Source organism: Amblyomma maculatum, chromosome 1 (genome assembly GCF_055883805.1).
Source record: "Amblyomma maculatum isolate TAMU_Amacu chromosome 1, ASM5588380v1, whole genome shotgun sequence".
Classification (NCBI taxonomy): domain Eukaryota; kingdom Metazoa; phylum Arthropoda; class Arachnida; order Ixodida; family Ixodidae; genus Amblyomma; species Amblyomma maculatum.
Window position 1 is genome coordinate 466,854,852 of NC_139344.1, and position 19,763 is coordinate 466,874,614.

The 19,763-nt window shown below is 46.6% G+C and overlaps 1 long non-coding RNA gene across 1 annotated transcript; it reads right to left on the reverse strand.

The window, feature by feature from the left end:
- Positions 1-4,250: 4,250 nt before the first annotated feature.
- LOC146209875 (uncharacterized) lies at positions 4,251-12,150 on the reverse strand. The gene is made up of 3 exons (XR_014707708.1): positions 11,953-12,150; positions 9,636-9,838; positions 4,251-4,685 (listed from the first exon to the last, which is right to left on the reverse strand). It is a non-coding gene; the product is annotated as an uncharacterized LOC146209875 (long non-coding RNA).
- Positions 12,151-19,763: the final 7,613 nt, after the last annotated feature.

Sequence of the window (19,763 nt, forward strand, 5' to 3'; positions counted from 1 at the left end):
TGAGCTCTACTTGAGGACTGGCGCAGTCAATGATAGCATGATGCTTGGACAGGAAATCCCAGCCGAGAATGACGTCATGAGAACATGTGGGGAGGACGACGAATTCGATGATGTACAAGGCTGCAGCAATGACGACGCGAGCAGTTCAGACAGCTGTCGGCTGTATACTGTGAGCGGGTGCGGTACGAAGCGATAGTCCCTCGAGGGGCGTAGTCACTTTTCGGAGGGAGCGGCAGAGTTTTTGGCTGATAACTGATACAGCGGCATCGGTGTCGGCGAGCGCAAGAGTATAAACACCTTCAACGATGACAGCAGTAGCATTCGCGGGATTAAGACGAGGACTTTGAAATTCTGTCGAATACGCAGTTGGTGCCTCGCGAACTGCGGCGGTTAGTTTTCCGGCTGAGTAGCGGGTCGTCGGCGCATTGGCGAAATGGAGCGGCGACGTGGTGATGGCGAACGACGAGGCAGGAAGTCCGGAGGATCGGGGGATGCTGTTGGAGAACCCGATGGAACGGGGAACTGGGGGCCCAAATAAGGTGGCGCAGGCCGTGCAGCAAAGGCCATATTTATTCGGCGCCGGCAGTAGCGTGTAGTGTGTCCAGGGATGCCGCAGTGGTAGCAAATAGGCCTGTTGTCTGCAGTGGGCCATGGAGATGGTGTCTGACGCAAGGGGGGAGCAAAAGCTGTTGGTGCGGACCGCATGGGGGGCGAAGCATAGGCATATGCTGGCTCAGGCGGTGGACTTGAAGTGACTTCGGCATACGTGCGACGCAATACTTGAGGAGGAGCCGGCGCGAATGCTGGAGCGTAGCTCAGTGGCGCAACGCCGGACGATGACATTGTAGGCGTGGGGTACGGCATTGAGGGTGCGACCGGAGCTGATTGAGGAACAGGATTAGGGACGACTTCAGACACATGCTGCTGGATTGCACGGCGAAGCTCCGGAACAAGGCCAGTTGGTGTCGACTCCTTAATATATGGCTGCAGAGACAGCTGCCGCGCGACCTCCTGCCGTACAAAAGCCTTGATGTCTTCAGAGAGGCTAGATGACTCTCTCTCCGCGGCAAGTTCAGCAAGTGATGCTTGAGACTGGCGAATCAAAACACGCTCCTTGCGGAGTTCGTCGTAGCTTTGACAGAGGTCGTATATTTATTTGACCGTAGTGGGGCCTTTGGCGACGAGCATGCTGAAAGCGTCGTCATTAACTCCTGTGAGGAGATGACGTATTTTAACGGCCTCGGTCATGGTCGGGTCAATGCGGCGACACAAATCAACAATGTCCTCAATGTAACTGGTGAACGATTCACCGGGCAGCTGCAGTCGCGATCGAAGACGCTGTTCCGCGCGGAGTTTTCGGACGGTGGGGCGGCCAAAGACATCAGAAAATTTGGTCTTGAAATGCGCCCAGGTGGTAAAGTCGGACTCGTGGTTTCGAAACCACAGATTAGCGACGTCGCTCAAGTAAAAGATGACATTATTAAGCTTACGATTGTCGTCCCAGTTATTGTGGCGGCTGACCCGTTCGTAAGTGGACAGCCAATCGTCGACGTCGTCATCGCTGCTTCCACTGAAGGTAGCGGGGTCCCGTTGGCGAAGGGAACCTGTGCAGGTGACTGGCGGATGTAGGTGCGATGAAGTAGGCTCCGTCATTGGGGTAGTCAACGTTTTGCTTCGAAGTTCTAGGGCGAGATGGGTACAGGGAACTTCAGCTTGACCTCCACCAAGTGAAATGTGGATTTAATAGATGGTTTGAAGGTCTAGCGCTGGCAGTAAATCGGGCACAGCAGGATCGGGATACCAGCCGCAGGGCACAGCTTCAGCGCGAGCGAGATGGGCGCCGGAGCCCAGCGATGGTGATGGCGATGCCGCAGCGTTTTCAGTTCTCTGTCTTCTTTACAATATATATATTGTGAAGGAGAACAAGCAGAGACGCGGCCGTTCTTTCGAACGCCCAGCTTTATTCTATCTTCATCGTCGTCTCCTTTTCTCCTGCACTGTTCACTTCGTCGTCGCCTTACACTCGGCCACGACTGCGCTCGTCCCTAAATGGAGTACCACGGCATCGCAGACATCTAATCTGCTGCACATGGCGTTTTTCTTGGGCGCTGTCCTCCTGTGTAGCCATGATGATATTCACACCAATAATCTTTGCTTATTGTCTGTTTCACCGATTGGCGCGTTGCTCTCTATGCGTGACTCTTTGGGCAGTTGCCGTTTGGGCCTTCTGCCGAGCCCTTGATAGTCATGCTCCTGAACTTTTCTCCAATGCCAGTTATTTGCTGTTGACTTGCTCTCCTTGCGCGGTATTCGATGCTTTTCCCTGATCTGGTACTGCCATCGTGAGGCATCCGCAGTGGTGACAAAAATTGAAGAAGCTTCACCACAATACTTCTTGCTGCTGCCATCGTTTCCACCGGAAGCACCGTGCCATGCACAGCTTCCCTGAGTACGCCGGTAGGTGTGGTTCCTACCTTCCCGATGAACTTGCGCGGTATTCCCATCTCGCACACTGACATTGGCCGCAGTGAGGCCTTTTTTCCCTGGAATTACTTCACATTCAACTTCCTGCCCTTTCCGGATGCGGCGGAGTTTACGGGAGTGTTGTAACGCGGTGCGGTGGACAAAAATGTCCTCGCCAGTGTCTGTTCGGTTGAGGAAGCCATAGCCGCCTACCACGTTAAACCATTTCACAGTCCCACTCATGCGATCTCGGGAAACAGAGGCTTTCTTTGGGTGTTGCACCGCTTCTTGTTGGTGTTGCATGCGGTTAACCTCACTTTTAGGATGCTCGCCCACGGGCAGGCTAGAGGCGGTACGGCACGAGCGGAGCTGCACATTACCGTTTTCGATGGAGAGAGCCACGTCCCCGGACATGAGGTAGTCTGCGCCCAAGATGAGGTCAGCCGGCAAGTCCGCAAACACCGGGACGCCCACCAGGACCTTACTGCCAGCCTCAGTCCGAATGCAGATATCGACTGCACCGACGGGAACTGCACTTCCCTCCAAGCCTTGCAGAGGAGACGAGGTCCATTGACTCATCGGGCCTGGTGCATGACGTTGAAGCAATGCCGTTCGCTGAGCACCGGTGTCAACCAGTGCGGTCAACTCGCCGATGCCGTCAACATGAACCAGCAGGAAGGGAAGAGGGTGGTTCTGGAATTGTATGCGTGGGCGGGCAGCATGAGGACAATCTTTGTACATGTGGCCCTGTTGTCCGCACGAAAAGCAACCGCGGCGTTGCTGTGGTGCTGCGGCAGATGTCCCGGCGGCAGCAAGGATCCCGCGACGACTGGCGGTGTCGTGCAAGGAGGCCGCTCAGTAGACAAAGACGGAAAGGCTGTCAGTGTCCACTGTAGACATAATCGATGCGTGGGTGGCATCGTGAAGCCCGTCGACGATGTATTGTTTGGCTGCGGACGTGGGCCACTCGATGTTGCAGGCCTGAAGAAGACGGACCTTTTCATAAATGTAAAAGGCAACGTCTTCACCTGGAGCCTGGCGCCGCGCTCTCATCATCGTGAGTTTGGCGTCGTGCGCACTGGCCAGAGGCGTAAACGCAGCTAGGAGGGCAGAGGTCCAGGCCGACCAAGTGGTGTAGCGGCGGCCTTCGTACTGGTGCCAGGCGCGGGCGGCACCACGGAAATGGTCTTCCGCGACGGCGAGCGTGGTGGCTGGGGACCACCCAGGCAGCACACCAACATCGCACCAACCCCGGCCCAACGTCGACAAAAATTGGTACCAACATTGGCGTAACACTGGCTTTTTGAGAAATTACTACATTTTTATATATTGGTCCGGCTTATATGCCAACATTGCACCAGTCTTGGCACTGCCAACATAGGCTATCAGCTGGCCGTGCCCCTTGTGTCACGTATTGGCATGCCACTAGTATCCATTGGCACATTTACATTGGCAATAAACCGGCCGTGCCGCTAGTATCACATATTGGTATTTATTGGCATGCAACAAGTATTCATCGGCACACGTGGCACTGGCACTGCCACTGTTAGGCCACCTTTAGCCATGCAGTTATTTCACCCTTGCCCTTACTGCTGCCATTTGCTTAATTGTCACTCTGACAATTGTGGCTTTCTTATGCAGTCATTTCCCAATACCACCTTGCATGTCATCTCCGTAAGGAGCCATAAAAACCATGCAATTAAATGAGGTAAGCAAAATATTTTCCGAAAACATTTTATTGAGAGCTCATATACATGTACATGCCACAAGGACATCAGAGGGCCAAAATTCAGTGCAGGAGGCATTCGGTACAGGGCTAATATGGGAGATGCTAGTAGGTGTAATTGGAAACAGGGCACTAAGCAGCACATGACCAGGTAGTTCAGCTAGAGGTGATGGGGTGCAGTGTGCATTGCTCATGATGAAAGGGGCTGGACATGTTGAGCAGGGTTGATGCACTATAGCCTTGTAGTGCAAGAGGTGTTGCAGGAATAGGAGGCTGAGCATGGGTGCACTCCAGGGCAGTGTCCACCATGGATGGAAAATGGCAGTGGACTGTGTTGAGCATGATAGTTGGCAGTGAAGGGTCAATGGATCAAGTGATGAGGTTGAGGGGGCGGGGGAAGCACATGGCCCAGGTAGTAAGCTGGGCACCCCGCAGGAAACAACCATTCAGGAACAGTTTGTTGAGGAGATTGGCCCGTGGGTGTTACAAATGACATCTGCACAGAAGAGAAGCATATATCACCATAAGATTTAAACTCACCTTCTCAACACTTATTCAAACACATATTTGAAGTCTGGGTGCTCTATACGATTGAGTACAAAATACAGAACCCCGCTATAGTAAAGCCTTATATAGTAAAGTGAAACTGAAGTCCCAGTTCATCTTCCATAGGCAACTGTACCTTTTTCCCCTTTATAGTGAAGATGTTTTTGGTAAAAAACGGTTAAAGTGCTTCTGGCCATGGCGACGACTCCCGCGCACTACCTAGAGTCGCGAGGCCAAGACTTTTTGTATTTGAAAACAGAACAATAACCCCGAGTGTTCGTTTAGGTGGCTTTACTACTAGCCGTAGCAGAAGAAGCCTACTTTACAGAAGCCTTGGAGCCGTGAGGGAAAGCGCGCAGCGCGAAGAAGAAAAAAGTAAAGCTGTCTACAAACATAGCAAGGAGGCGGCGTGTTCCATTCAGAAAGTAAAGGAGTAAACGTGCAGCAAGAAATAGGGAAGGGAAAGAAATGGGTCAACATTCACTGCAATCTGCAATGCAAATCATGAGGCAGTGGTGGCAGAAAGTGGAGGTGCAGCGAGTAAGGTCTTACAGCCCTTGAGTGCCATGCAAATTACCATTTATTGCCTTTTAAAGACAGAAAGAGCAAAAAGAGACACACTGTTCATGCAAGGCTTTAGTTTTTTACATGAAATCGAACTTGGTTGCATTCGTAATCACGTCTTCATGCTTCAGAGGTACTTCCACAAGATGTAGAGACATTTTATAATTAAAAAAATCACACAAAGAGATGATAAAAGCGAGATGGAAGGTATTTAGGTTTTTTTTTTTTCATTAAGCAACAAGACGTGTTCAGTAAGTGCCTATTTAACTACTAGACAGCACTTTCAGGACCATGCCATCACAGACCACTGATACAGTAAAGACCATAATATAGTAAATATTTTCGCTGGCCTCAGTGGCTTTACTATAAAGGGGTTCTACTGTATATATTGAAGGCCTATTGCCACACATTCTTCTTTTAGAGCACTTTGCGACAGGTTTCTGGGCACGCAAGGGCATGCAGCATCTTACAACGTAGGGATAATAAACATATATGCAAAATAATATCCATTCCAGATACAAAAGAAAGATATTTGGAATAAAAAACCTGCTTCCGGCAAACCGATAACTTCAGGTGGATGCTTAGTGTGCATATAGAATTACATTTCCTGAAAATATGACGGTTCAGGCTCCAGAACGTTCAATTTTTAAAAACTTCTTAAACATTCCTGCAATAGACAATATGGATTACTAAGCATGCAAACTGGATATTAAAGAACACATTAAAGAATATTTTTCTGGAGTACACCAGTTACAGGCACGCATACATTACTGCGGCCAGATTGAAGAAATGATTGCCCTGACAGAATCGATCAAGCTATCTTCAATCAGCTGAGAGAGATGTGTACATCGCAGATATTCTCTAGGCTGCGCACACATATAATATTCTCAAGATAACAGTACCATTTCAAGTTCCAGCTTTTTAGTTTTCACAGCTTTATTGCTTGCTGCATTCTACTATAAACAATTGCCTTACTTGTAATGTACCAAGGAATAGTTTTCATACAGTGCTCATTATAAATGAAAGACACCAGAACAACATGCACACAAACAAGAAAAGAAGAACGGGACAGAGCGCCATTCAAAACTGATTTATTGTGCAGAATAAAGTACATATATATCTCACTGCCGGCATATGCGCAAGGAACCCATTCAGCGTCATGTAATTTAAGATATGTTCAAGAAGCCCATGCCTCATACCATAGCCTCTTTCTCTGAGAAGCCATTCTTGAACATAGCTTATCTTAAACTACAAGATGCTGAATGTGATGTAGCTGAATGTGTTCCTTGCGCATGTGCCGGCAGTGAGATATATATGTACTTGTTCTGCACAATAAATGAGTTGTGAGTGGAACTCTGTCCCGTTCTTTTCTTGTGTGCGTGTATTGTTTTGGCGCCTTCAGTTTATAATAAACACGAACAATCCCAACAAGAAGTTCTAGTAATCATACAGTGCATGCTTGTTCAGCTAAAATTATTACAGTCAGCCTGCAATGAGCAATTGAGCAAGTACTAGAAATTTACTTTGCATAGGCAGGAAAATTTTATGCTAGATCTGAGTACAATGATATCGTACTTCCTTATCAGCTAGCAGCCTACCAGGTATGCATTTTCCCTCATCGCAGTTAATCATATGGCCATACCATCGGCAACCTTCCACGTGCAAGATTATATTCAGTTAGGCATACCTGGGTGATTTTATGTCCAGGTACCAGGTGTGGTGCTCGGGCATCTGATTTCTTCAAACCAATTCATAGTAGTTGTTGGTATAGAGAATACTAATCTACCTGAATATCTGAGGCCAAATATTATTTCATTGCTTAAGCACACCTTAAAATACAATGCATGATGTGACTTTGGGATCATAAAAAAACGATACATCTAGGATGACAGTGATTTTTCACTTCCACCCTATGACAAGTTCCTTGAAAAACCAGTTTAATCCTGAGCTGAAAAGTTTTTTCGCACACATTTTATATTTCAGTATCTATAAAATGTTGATATTTTGTGAATATATTTCAAAATCAAAATTCCTTAACAGCCTCACAAATTATTTTTTTTTTCAAAAATGGACAATATTTTGTACTCAAATTAAAAATAAGGTTGTGTCTGGAGAAATAGTATTGTTTGCAGAACAAAACAGCACAGACGCAAAAAAGCACACATATCGCTCAAATTTAATGTGAAATACACGAACTGAGAGTTCACCTAAATTACAAGTACAATAGCCTTGTATACATGGACTCGACAGAACGGGTTGAATCAGCGTTGAGTAAGCAAGGTCATCATTCTCGACACGGCTGTCTACATGAACTCGCTTTCTAGTGAGTAAGTATCGTAGCAGAGCGTAGCATCGAGATTCGAAGTTATTGTGCAAGTTCTTACTCGTATTTGATCCCATTGACTTTTACTATCGAGAGCTTCGATTATTTTTTATCGTTGATGAGTGCTAAAAAGCATTCATTTCGAGTGACGCTCGTCGCCGCTCCAGAGGCTTTTTCCTATCCCAGAATTCCCCATAACTATACTCCCTGACTGGACAGCGTCTACATGCATAACTAGACTCCCTGACTGGACTGCGTCTACATGCCTTTAGATAAGCGGGTCAAGCGAATTAACCTACCCCCTGAAATCGAGTTAACGCGATCCGCTCCGCCGCCTATTTTACTCGACCCGACTGTGTATACATGAACCCCACAACTGATTTTTCACTCGACAGACGTACTCGACGCAATTCTGCCGAGTTCATGTATACAGGGGTGGAACACACGTGTAACAAGTAACAATGCAGCTAAGAATCCAATCTGCTTTCTTCTGGCTCATCCAGTTTTCTAAAAAAATATCTTGTCTGACAAAGGAGGATATTTGGAGTTAAGCAGCTAAGCAACACAAGATCCATATGCTTGCTCTAACGCATGACTCCTCAGTGCACTTACAGTTGCAATTTGCTTGGTCATGTAGCAGTTCACTAAACCGTCTGACTAGATATGACAATAAAAAAGAACATCGGGGGATCATTTCTACTTTTATTAAGACATGCAAAAGTTTTTTTGTTGTTGACATAGCATTCAGAGACTGCGGGAGTTTGGCAGTTTTATACGTCTTATTTCGTTTGGCACTTGCAAGGGGATGTAGAAAAAGAAATATGAGTAAGGAATATAAGGGGTGACAACATCTCGAAATGTAACTAATGGACCAATGATGCACACTGCGTATCTTAAATGGCGTCACTGGTAACATCAAACACAGAAAATCGTCCTTGAGTATGACAAATTTGAAGCCCAGGAGGTGAGTTGGTTGTGAGCAGGTAGTTAGAAAAGGGCAGCCCCCCTGAGAGGTAGGCGGCAAGATCACTGCCACCCATTATGGGGAAAGCCCTGGCAAGCATGCAGGCAAAGGTGCACATATATAAGAGCAATAAATGCACAAGGAATGCACGGCTGAATGAGCAGCTGCACTAATAATTTCCTTTTGTCTTTCAGCTCACCCCTCCTGCACTGTAAGCAAGTCTGCTCTGTTTTTCGAACACAGAAGCATATGCAAAAACAAACAATGTTCTCTAAAATTTACAAAATTTGAACGAGTATTGCATGATGATCTTTCTGCAAATGTCTTGCTCTAGGGTTACAGAATAAATTCATTGCAGCTGCGAATAAAGCGAGTTGGGAGCTAATGGCGAATCTCAATGGCTTGGGGAGAAAATTATTTAAAATTGTCACTTTGAGCAAAGTAAATAGCCTGGTTTAGATCAAAGTAATATTACATCTACATGGCTGAAGCCAGTCTAGGCAACCAGAAATGTACAAGCAGTCAGTAACTGCATGCCTGTATGAACAAATACATACAGTGCAGGCAGCAGTAATGAAGGGAGAGTGGAAGGCAAATAACCTGAGCAATACTGAATGGCTTTCTTCTCTGCAACCTCAATACAGGCTTCCTGCGAATTCTTGTAATGCAAGCATAATCAAGTATGCTAAATATTCCATCACTTAAAGCACCTGCACTCCCGTGTTACGCAAATGACAACTACTACTTCAGTTCACAAGCTATGTCTGTTATTGTGCTATTACACCACAGGTTCACTCAATCATGCCTCAACTTGAAATAGTCACATACTGTTGAAATAAAGCAATGAAATATAGCACCAGCTGTTAAAGCACTGCCAGGGACATGGAGGATATTATTTTCTGCATACTGGTGGGCAAGACTTCTAAACAAGTAAGCCTTGAGCTAAAAAGCCAGAAAAAGTCATATAGCATGCAATCATATAGCAAAACGCCAGCAGAGCATTTAAAGCCTTTATATAATGCAAAACAAAGGCAATGTGTCATACCTACCGAGGCAATGTTTCCTTACACACAGCATGTTTCATGGCAAGGCTCCCACAGTTGTTGACAGGTTTGCAGCACCAAAATGTTGACGATGCTGTCTGCCTCACATTCAGGCAGCACCCCTTTGAGGGCAGATGATTGCTTGTGCAAAAGCAGTGCGATGATACAAGTGGAGCAGCTGGACTGCGGGCGTTATAGAGCAAAGAGCCCTAAATGCAAGGAAAGAAAGTCTCCATTAAATCGATGCCTCTAAATCGTGATAACAGCATACCACGGCTCTTCTCTGTTTAGTTAATCTATAATTTCAATTCAAAGCTGTCTCAAAAAATGGACTAATTGCAACTCTATGTTACACATGGTATAACATAGCTGTGCCAGGGCGGTGGGGCGATCAGTTAGCATAACGACCGGAAAATGCATACTGATGTTTCATGCAGTCTTGATGCTGGAGCAAAGTGTCATGGTGCGAAGGACAAAATTAAAAGCAGGCACGGGCGCCAAACGTGTGCTACACAACCGACGCGACTAGAGGTGTGCACGGGCATAAATTTTGAGCCCGACCCGGGCCTCATGCTACAAACCCGAACCCGGCCTGGAACTGAAATTGCCTGAGCCCACCCAGCACTCACCCTTAAGGCTCCGGCCCTGCTGGAGATGCTATAACAGACCAGTTGCAAAACCTACAAGTCGGCTTCCCTGTGAGGCAGGAATTCGTGCACAGTGGCGACAGAACCTGATTCAGGGATAATAGTTAGGTGCAGTACATGCATCTACCACAGTCCAAGCTGCTTTGGATGCAGTCCCCCACGCACAGGCCATTGTCAGAGAAAGGTTTTTGGGCATTCTTAACGCTGGAATAAAGGGAGGGGGGGGGGGGGGCGCACTGTCACCCTAGGGGTGAAGAAAATTTAGAAAAGGGACACTAACCGGAGAGGGTAATAGTGGGGCGACAATGCGCACGCGAATAATACTGTGACGAATGGGCAAGAGGTACGGGAATTACCCTACCCGTCAGGCGATGTGCTAGCACTGTGCCCAACTATTACCCCAAAGTCTATGCCGCCAATGTGCAGGAATGTCTGCCGCACCAGGAAGCTGACGTGTAGGTTTTGCAACTGATCTATTGCAACTGAAGCAACGATACATAAAGATAAAAATAGGCGACAATTCCTGGCGATGCATCGCGCGACGACGACGCCAACGCCTGTCGCTGCTGCACATTGCACAGAGCGAAAGACCTCAGCGACAGAGACGCGTTTTCAGTCTTGCTTTGTTAGCGCCGCCTCCTCGTTTGGTAAATGAGTAGTTACGCTATATCCAGTTTCTTGCACTAAACAGCAACACTGATGAAATTTCTTGAAAAGCGTCAAGCCCCTAACCCCGCCCCCCCCCCCCCCCCCACAAAAAAAAAATGGTCCCAGCGCAGCGGCGTGCTACTATACTGCGATGCAGACATGATTTAAAGCAGTGGCGTTTTTCTGCAACTTTCCAAATTAGCAATATCTAGCCACACTAGCATTTTTTGTTTTGCAATACTACCCTACCAAGCTTTTACTAAACCGTCTCGATGCGCTCATATATGCACGGATCAGACGAAATGAGCGTCTGCAGGATTTTCGCTCATACCGGACTAGGGAAACAAACTTTGCATGCAAAAACAAAAACGAAAATAAAGAAACAACTAAGGTGAGTACCCCGAAGCCTTTTGCGATTGGCTGCCTCGCGAGCTGGTTCCAGCATCATGAGCGATTTGCTAAAAACCCAGAATCTGGGCGACAGCGCCGAGCGGCAATGCTTTAGCGGTCCTCAGCGCACTGCGCATCGTGCTGGCGCGCGACTCATGCGGTTAGCGTTTTATCGCACCAGACACGAGAAAATATGCTTTTGCCCGGACTCCGCTGACTCCGCTCGAGGTCACCCGAGGGAACCCGAGCGGCCTAGCCACGCAACGGCTATACGCCGTTCCAGCCACTGTAACGCCGTGAATACCCGAAGTTGGCTTTTAGGGCTACGATGCCACGCAGTTGTTTACTTTAGAAAATCAGTACTCTGCAAAACAGTAACGGTTTAACTTGAAATAAGCTGCAAAATGATCGGCATCAAGTCGCGCACACTTGAGAACCACTTTTGAAAAGTTAACAACGTAAGAAATATACTAAAAGAAGACAAATCTCCCTAGCACATGGCTGACGCAGCCTGCAGCAACAATGAAATGTAAGACAATGCTTGTAATTTAAAAAATGCTCAATCTAAGAGGCTAATATTTTGCTCCAATATACACAAACGCTTTATGAAATCTGAATGAAAAAATTTGAAAACTTACATGGAATATTTCTTGAAGAAAGAAGCATTTTCCGTGCGCGGTGCCACCGAACGTCGAGCCGAGCGAACGAGTGGCCGTTGGACGAAAGAACGGAGCGCCCTCTTTAAAACAAAATACGACTGCCGCCGTCATGCCGGCTAAGCGATTGTCGCGTCATCCTTCGAGCTTTTTAGTAATCGCCTTTTCAGCAGCAGCAGCAGCAGCAGCAGCATAAATGCGCTCTGCGGCTGCTCATCTATGTAGGGCTCTGTGCCAGCAGCGAAGCTCGTCGTCGCCCTAGAGAGGCGCCTAGCTGTTTTGTTTCTAACACCCAAACCTGTTCAAGTTGTATTTTGTGAATGCTGTGTTCTACTACGAATAGTTTGCTCACTTTTAGCATACCAACGAAAATTCTTTCATACAATAGTGCTCAATCGAGTGGAATATTTCAATCACCCTGAAATGAGGATTTGAAGCAAGTTTGTTGAAAATTATTGAGCTAAGCATCTCAGTACCACGACTTGCCACCTCTTTATAAGCTAGTTGCATACGATGCTTACATTTTTTCTCATATATCCGCACCGTCAGCATCATTCTATCTCATAGATTAGTCGTTTGCTGGCCCGATTCATTAGGCGCTTGTTTCTTTCTCACAGTTTAGTTTCTCGCGTATATTTTATTGGCCAAGAAAGTGCGGTAAAAGCACATTTCTCTACGCAACATGTTATGAGAGCCCGGAAATGTTTGAAAGAAGTCTCCAGTCTGTTAGCGTTCGTGTTTTTATTACTGCGCAATTCCCTTTCCTGGGCGGCGGCCGTCCGCCCCTTGGACCCTGAGTGGTGCGTCGACCCGTCCACCGCTTTGGCGCACCTGCGCGGATTTCGACGCGCGCATGCAACCTCGGACCTTGCTCGCATCGCATGCGGTGAGAGAGTGCGATCCGGGGAACGACAGGAGTGCGAAGTGCGCGAGGACGGGATTGAGCGGTGCGTCAGCACGGAGAGCAGGCGGTGGAAAACTGTGTGAACGAGCGTGTGCGAAACAAAGATGTGTCATTTTAATCCAGTTGTTAATACACCCATTGTACCTTTTCGTATTTTATTTGTGTTTCCAGTCTTTTCTTTCACATTTTTTTTCGTTCTAATGCGAACAAGTCAGTTTACATGTGGGTAATCTTCTCTCCATACACAATATTTGTAAAAAAAAAAAAAAAAACTCCCTTCCCCGCGCACGCCTGTAACTGTCCCACCACGAAGGTAGTTAGAGAATAATAAGCTTTGATACCGAATTAAGCTTAATTGTAAAACAACGACTGCTTTATTTAGTTTTTGAACTCTACAGTTATTCCTTCTTGCCATTTGTAGCGCAAGCATTGTAATGCAGTGAACGACGACGGAATCGCGAAATTGGGGGTGTGAATAAAAGCGGAGAAACCTTACAGACTTCTTTTTTTCGCACTTGTGCAAAAAAAAATAATCCAGAAATTCAAAAATTATGCTTTCAATGCACTTGCATGGCGTCCAATCAAATGGTGCTCTGCTGAGCTGCCGTTCTTGTATACTGGCTGCTACACGAAGCTATTTTGATTTCCTATAAAATTCAGTGTGGCAAAGCCCCACGCGGATATATTTCGCGTTTCAAGTTCTTGTGAAATGTGGAAGCCGGCCCGTCGCCGTGCCGCGGGCGACTCTAGCTGGCTCTGCGATCATTTTTGCCACTGCAGTGATTTGAATTTTCGCGGCTTGTTTAGCAAATAACTGGCGTACTCGTTTGCCGAATGAGTGTTTCAAGATAATCATAGAGCATTTACCAGTACCGTATGTGTGCGATATTCCATTATTGATTATTGCGCCATGGCCATTGCAGTTGTATTTTTGATTATACACGTATGGAATGGTCTACTCTCGCAAAGCCTAAGACGTAAGTTACGCTAGCTCTACGTATGTCAAATAGGTATATGAAAGAAATAGAGCCTTAAAGTATAGCGGCTGACGCATTGCGTCGTAAATTCCCGCCCGGGCGGCGGCCGTGTGCACCTTGAACCACACGTGGAGCGTCAGGGCCAGCGTCTTGGATTGCATCGCGCAGCGTGTAACCCGACAACCCCACCTGCAGAGCGCATCCACTCGGGCAAGTCGGCGCCGCTGTTGCTGGCGCCGTGCCTTTCTTTTCAGTCTGTCTGTCGTCGTCCCTTCTTGTGGTTCGCGCTGTAATACAAGTTAGATATGAACCAACCAGCCCGCCAAGCAACCAGTGCCTCCATGTTTTTCTTCCTTTGTTTGTGATGTTTTCAATGCACCTAGCAAGCAGCGAACAGAGCGTTCATATTTCGGCGCGAGTGAGTGCCATCAGTGGACTGGAACAAAAGTGCGCGGTGTGTCGTCAACAAGGGCGGACGCTTGAGAAAAAACAAATGTGCGAACGAGTGCGATGAAGAAAAGTGAAACTGTAACCCAGTTATTTGTTTCAGCATAACCTTAATATTATTCATACTGAGATTGTACCTGCAGTGTTTTCTCTCCATTTTTTTTTCTAATACTTCCCTTCTTAGAGCGACAACGAAGCAGGAAGCGTCGATACGATTTGCCATATGTGGGAACGTCCATGCATGTGCGGACCGACGTTTAATTTACCGCTCAATAACCCAGCTTTAATTTAGATCACCATTGTTAAATCGTTTATGCGAAAGTATGTGCTGCGATGCTTCGTATTCCTATAGCTTAAACGGACTAGTGTATTTTTAAAGTTTATTTCGATGGAAGCGCGCTCGCCATAGTCGATCTGAGTCACGTACGAGCCTTAATATGCCGATGCTTATCGCACATTTTTTGCATCGCACTGCATGCGTGTCCTGCGGTAATCGTCTGTTTGAAGCCACTGTTGTTAAACCTAATACACTCGGGGGCAAAGAAATTTGCTATAACTTTTGGAATTCTCTTCACCCAGAGCAGCAGGAATCGCCACGGGAGCAGCTATGAAAGAACCTAGACCATTGCCGAAGAGAATACAAAAAATAGCAACCATTGCCTACGCACGATATATGACATGTCGTTTTGATTCTTTCTAATCTACCGGTCGGCGTGGAGCTATTTATCGCCGCCGCCGCCCTGACGGACCAGCAAACGGGGGTGAACTTATTGATATTTGACGTCGTTGACCGATTGTCGGTCTCATCCAAATTCGTCACAGTATACATGTGGATCGATTACAGTGCCAGCTTAAGTCAATGAAGATCTAGTGTAAAAGAACATGGTGTAATCCCGAGCAACATCAACAACAGCTAAGTGGGATTAAAGCAAACGCGACTGAAACCAGCACCGCGGAACTTCACAAGACTATTTAGACACAAGATTTCCGAAGTATTTAAAATTGCAAAGGTAACTTGAAAACATCGATTATAACAGCACAGTTAACGACTCCAGGTATTAAACGAGCCTGCCAACCGCAAAAGCATGCTAATGCGGTTTCCACGGAATATTTCCACCACATGCTAATTTGCATCTAGTAGTGACCAATAGGTGAAATAGACAAGAAAATGTTGACTGAAGTGTGTGCTAATGCATTTGGCGGGACATGGTAACAGAACTGACAGTATTGTCCAGCATATGCCATATATTAGCCAACGTCAGTGGAGTAATGGCTAACGCTGTTCGATATAGCCATCCTTATGAAAGGGCAATGCCAATACTGTTGATATGTAAGGTATGCCAGTGTATATCGGACATTGGCGGGCCATTGTAACAGAGCTGACATTATTGTCCAGCATATGTCAAATATTGGCCAACATCAGTGGACTGATGGCTAAAGCTGTCCGTTATAGCCATCCTTATCTCGTGGCAGCGCCAACACCGGTGATACGCCGGATATCCAGGCCCATCATTGCCATCCTCGTATAATGGTACCACCGATATTGTCAGGGCATCAGATATGACGGGCCAATGTTGTTATCAATATAAATAGGTACGAACAATATTGGTTACCAATGGAATTCTCAGGGCCAGTGTTGGACGTGTTATAGAATGGCACAACCAATACCAGCCATAAGATGGCAGCGCTGGGCCTACATAGGGCTGATCTCTGCCAACTCATTGACAATATTGGCCCGGGCTCTTGTGCTGCCTGGGCAAGCGAAACGCCGGGCCGCAGCGTCGACAAGTTCAACTCATGCTTCGGCGTCATCAGAGAAGCCACGGAACTCCGGAAGCGGTACCGGTGGTACTGGGCACCCAGAGGACATCGAGACGCGGCCAAGCGCTGCGGCGAAAGTGGCGGTTACCTCCCGGATGGTTGAGAGCACTTCGGGAAGGAGGGCCGCCAGAGCCGAATCCGCCGAGGAGGCATGGACGCCGTTCTCTGGTGGAATAGGGGTCCCAGGCGCCGAATGTACTGGCCGTGTGACTGCCCGGCCGCTTCGAAGGAGGAGCGGCGGGTCGTGGAGGTCCGGGTCGGGCCCGACGTTCGTCGACTGCGCCATTGTGAAGGAGAACAAGCAGGGACGCGGCCGTTCTTTCGAACAGCCAGCGTTATTCTATCTTCATCGTCGTCTCCTTTTCTCCTGCACTGTTCACTTCGTCGTCGCCTAGTACATTACAATATATATATATATATATATATATATATATATAATCTGTTTTTACATCCCTACATTTTGCTCTTAACTACGCTTTTTTACTTTAGACATTTATTGTTTTTGTTTTATCCTAAATTGGCTTAAGCCCGGCAAAGCTTTGCTGGTCCGGCCTCCCTCTCTCGGTCTTCTACATGTTTTTACAGCGCAGCCCTTTGGGGCCCGTTACTGCGTTTCGTGTCGCCGTTGCCATTGGTCTCGTAGCCTGGTGACGTCATCGACAGTAACATCATGACCGGATGTGACATCATTATGGCATCATATGTATAATAACCGGCCGTGTCTAATAACCGGAAGTGATAAACGTCACGTCCGGTCATCATGCCATGGTGGGTGATGACGTCGGCGCAAGGAGGCTTACGCATATTCGGAGCTGATGTTTATCCCAAAGGGGAGGAGAACAAAGGCGACGACGTAAAAAAAGGAGCATAAAGACTGGCAGCTTAACACGAGAAGTCGAGGACTGAGAGAGCCACGGGTCGTGTTCCTTTGTCCTGTCTCAGCACTGTTGATATTGTTGTCTCAGCACTCTTGATATCATAACCCACAGGGTGCAGTTGTCTGACATAATAGCCAGTGATGGCGATCTCTGAGCGTCACCCTGGCTTCGAAACCTATTAGTGACAAACTTTCTATTTTAGGCCTGCTTCTCGAAGTAGCCGTCGAAGTGGGTGAAGTTCTCTGTTAGTGCAAAAATAAATAAATAATGAATGAATGAATGAATTGCTTCTGCATCAAAATTCTGCTTAAGAGTAGGCAGTTCGCTTTAGTGCGCAGTGACATGGGGGGGGGGGTATGCGCCATTGAAGCAATGCTGCGAGCAGACGCCGTTTTAACAAAAATCATTTTTGTCTGTATAAAGAGAAATCAAGTCTGTTCATATTTCTTCTTAAACCCTACTTTCCAAATAAGAGCGCACCTGTTGACTGTATACTTTGTGCGTCCATACTGCAGCTGTTACTCAAGAACATTGGTTTTATAAGTGAAATGGTGCTGGCGTGGAAGTAGCTTTGTTCAGCAGTGTCTATAATAGCCCGTTGCTGTTTGTGTCGAACTGAGTTCCAGGGACATGTTCCATGTCTTTACTGCCTCAAAATTTTGTTTCACGTCGAAACGTGCTTCAGAATTGCTAAATATATCTTTAAAACTAACATATCAGGCTTTAGAGATGTTTAGAAGTGCCACTTATATAAGCTCTAAGATAATTTGCGCAAGAATTACAGTAACCAAAGTTAACGACACTGGCCGAGACAAATACCTACCTTTCATCCTGGATGAATTTCGAGAGATTTATGGCATTCAGCGGTCGATTTAAATGCTGTCACTCAGTTTTGGTCAGATCACGTAACGTTTGGATTATCATAAGGACTATATTGAAAACGCGAAACACTCAGCGGATGAAACTGAATGTCTGTAGAGTCTCCCCGAGATGTCTTAGCCTAGGTCTGAAGTAGAAATGAGCATGTGCAGCTACAAGGCTAAATGGTCAAGTCTACAAATTGCCTTGACGAAAAATAAAGCATGCGAGAAGAGATAAATGATCTCTCAGAAAGGGTAGAAATCTCATTGTCACTAAAACAAAAAAACAAAAACAAAATGCTGCAACTTTGCAAAGGCTGTCTGCTGCGCTGGGCAAGACACCTTATATTGTATTACGCATTACTCGTGACACCTAAGAGTTTTAGCGAAGAAAAAGTCGAGCAATTTGTAGGCTAGCTGTTCATGATCAATGGGCAGGCGCTATCGAACACAGGGTAATAGCGAAGAAAACTCGGAATCGGCGTGCCAATGTTTTTACAGCAACATCTTTCCAAGCTAGTGCACGTGCATCTCTTCGGTGTTCCTAATTCGGATTCAATAATCGCCTTTCTTAGAGACCAAAACCCCTGAACAGCGTACGCGTACAGCATAGATATATAAAACATATACTACTCCTTACCACATGACCGACTGTTGTCGTCTGGGAAGTCGCGCATCACGGAAGCAAATGATGAAATGAACTTTGTACACGAATCAAAGTTTCATTGGCAGCGTTTTGGAACTCTTGAAAGCGTATTTCTGCTGCACAATTTCAGGGTGGGGAGATAAGTTTCAGAAGGGTAGATCCTTAGGTTGTGTGCGTGTGTGCGTGTCTGTTTGTGTGTCCTCTTTCTCGGTCCTTGTCTTGGTGCGCTACATTCTGCTCCCTTAGATAAGACAATTATCTACAGAAGTCTGGCATTTACATTGGCTCGCGCATAGCACTGGTTTTAAATGACACTTATTTGAGCAAAGGGGGTCGTGTACTCAGCTGCAAGCTGGAAAGGTTGCATAAATGCATATTTCGCTATATTGATGATTGTTTTGTTTTTGTTGGTAGAACGGGGTTTAATAACCGCGTGGTAAACATTTGAAAAACTTCAAAATGTGTGGCTGTGGTCTCAAGTTCACTCTCGAGGCCCCAAAAGAGAACCAATTACAGTTCCTAGACATCAAGATGCACTTCGAACCCGCGCATGTTTGCTATTAGTATTGGCCTAGGTGGAAAAAGCCACTTCTCAATTATAGCTCTGGACATTCGAAGCTAGGGGAGAGCGGAATTCCTGTTTCCTCTCTCACCACCAGCCTAGCTAAATCTTACCTATATTTTCTCCGAGATAGCTTGAACGTCTAAGTTTGTAGGTTGATGTACGCTGTCTACCGTAACTATGTAGTCGCCCAGTGATGCGAGCAAATATTGCGATAGGTTAAAGTCTCATCTCCTGCAAAAAGGCACCAAAAAAAAAAAAAGCATGCTGTCATTCCTTATATACACTGCTTATAACATTTGTAAAACACATTGTAAAAAAATCTAAGATGGCTTAGCTCTGCTATGCCTGGATATACAGTCGCGGACAGAATAAAATGGACCACGGCTTCAAAAGGAAAGCACTTGTCAGCGCCATCTAGGGAAACCGCTGCCTGGCGTCGAGACGTCTGTGTGACCATGCGCGCGGCGCCCTCTTATCTCGCAAGCTGTCAAAATTCTCACTTCCCAGGCAGCACAAAGCATTGGGCCAATGTTGTAAGTACGACGGCAAGCAGTGGCCCTACATTGGGCCAGCCTAACCAGCATGCTCCCAACATAGGACATGCCAGTCAACACAATGTCCAACAATGGCCCAGTCTAGCCAGTGCTCTCCCAGTGTTGGCGCTGCCAGTAGCCAACACTGGCTAGCTTGGGCCA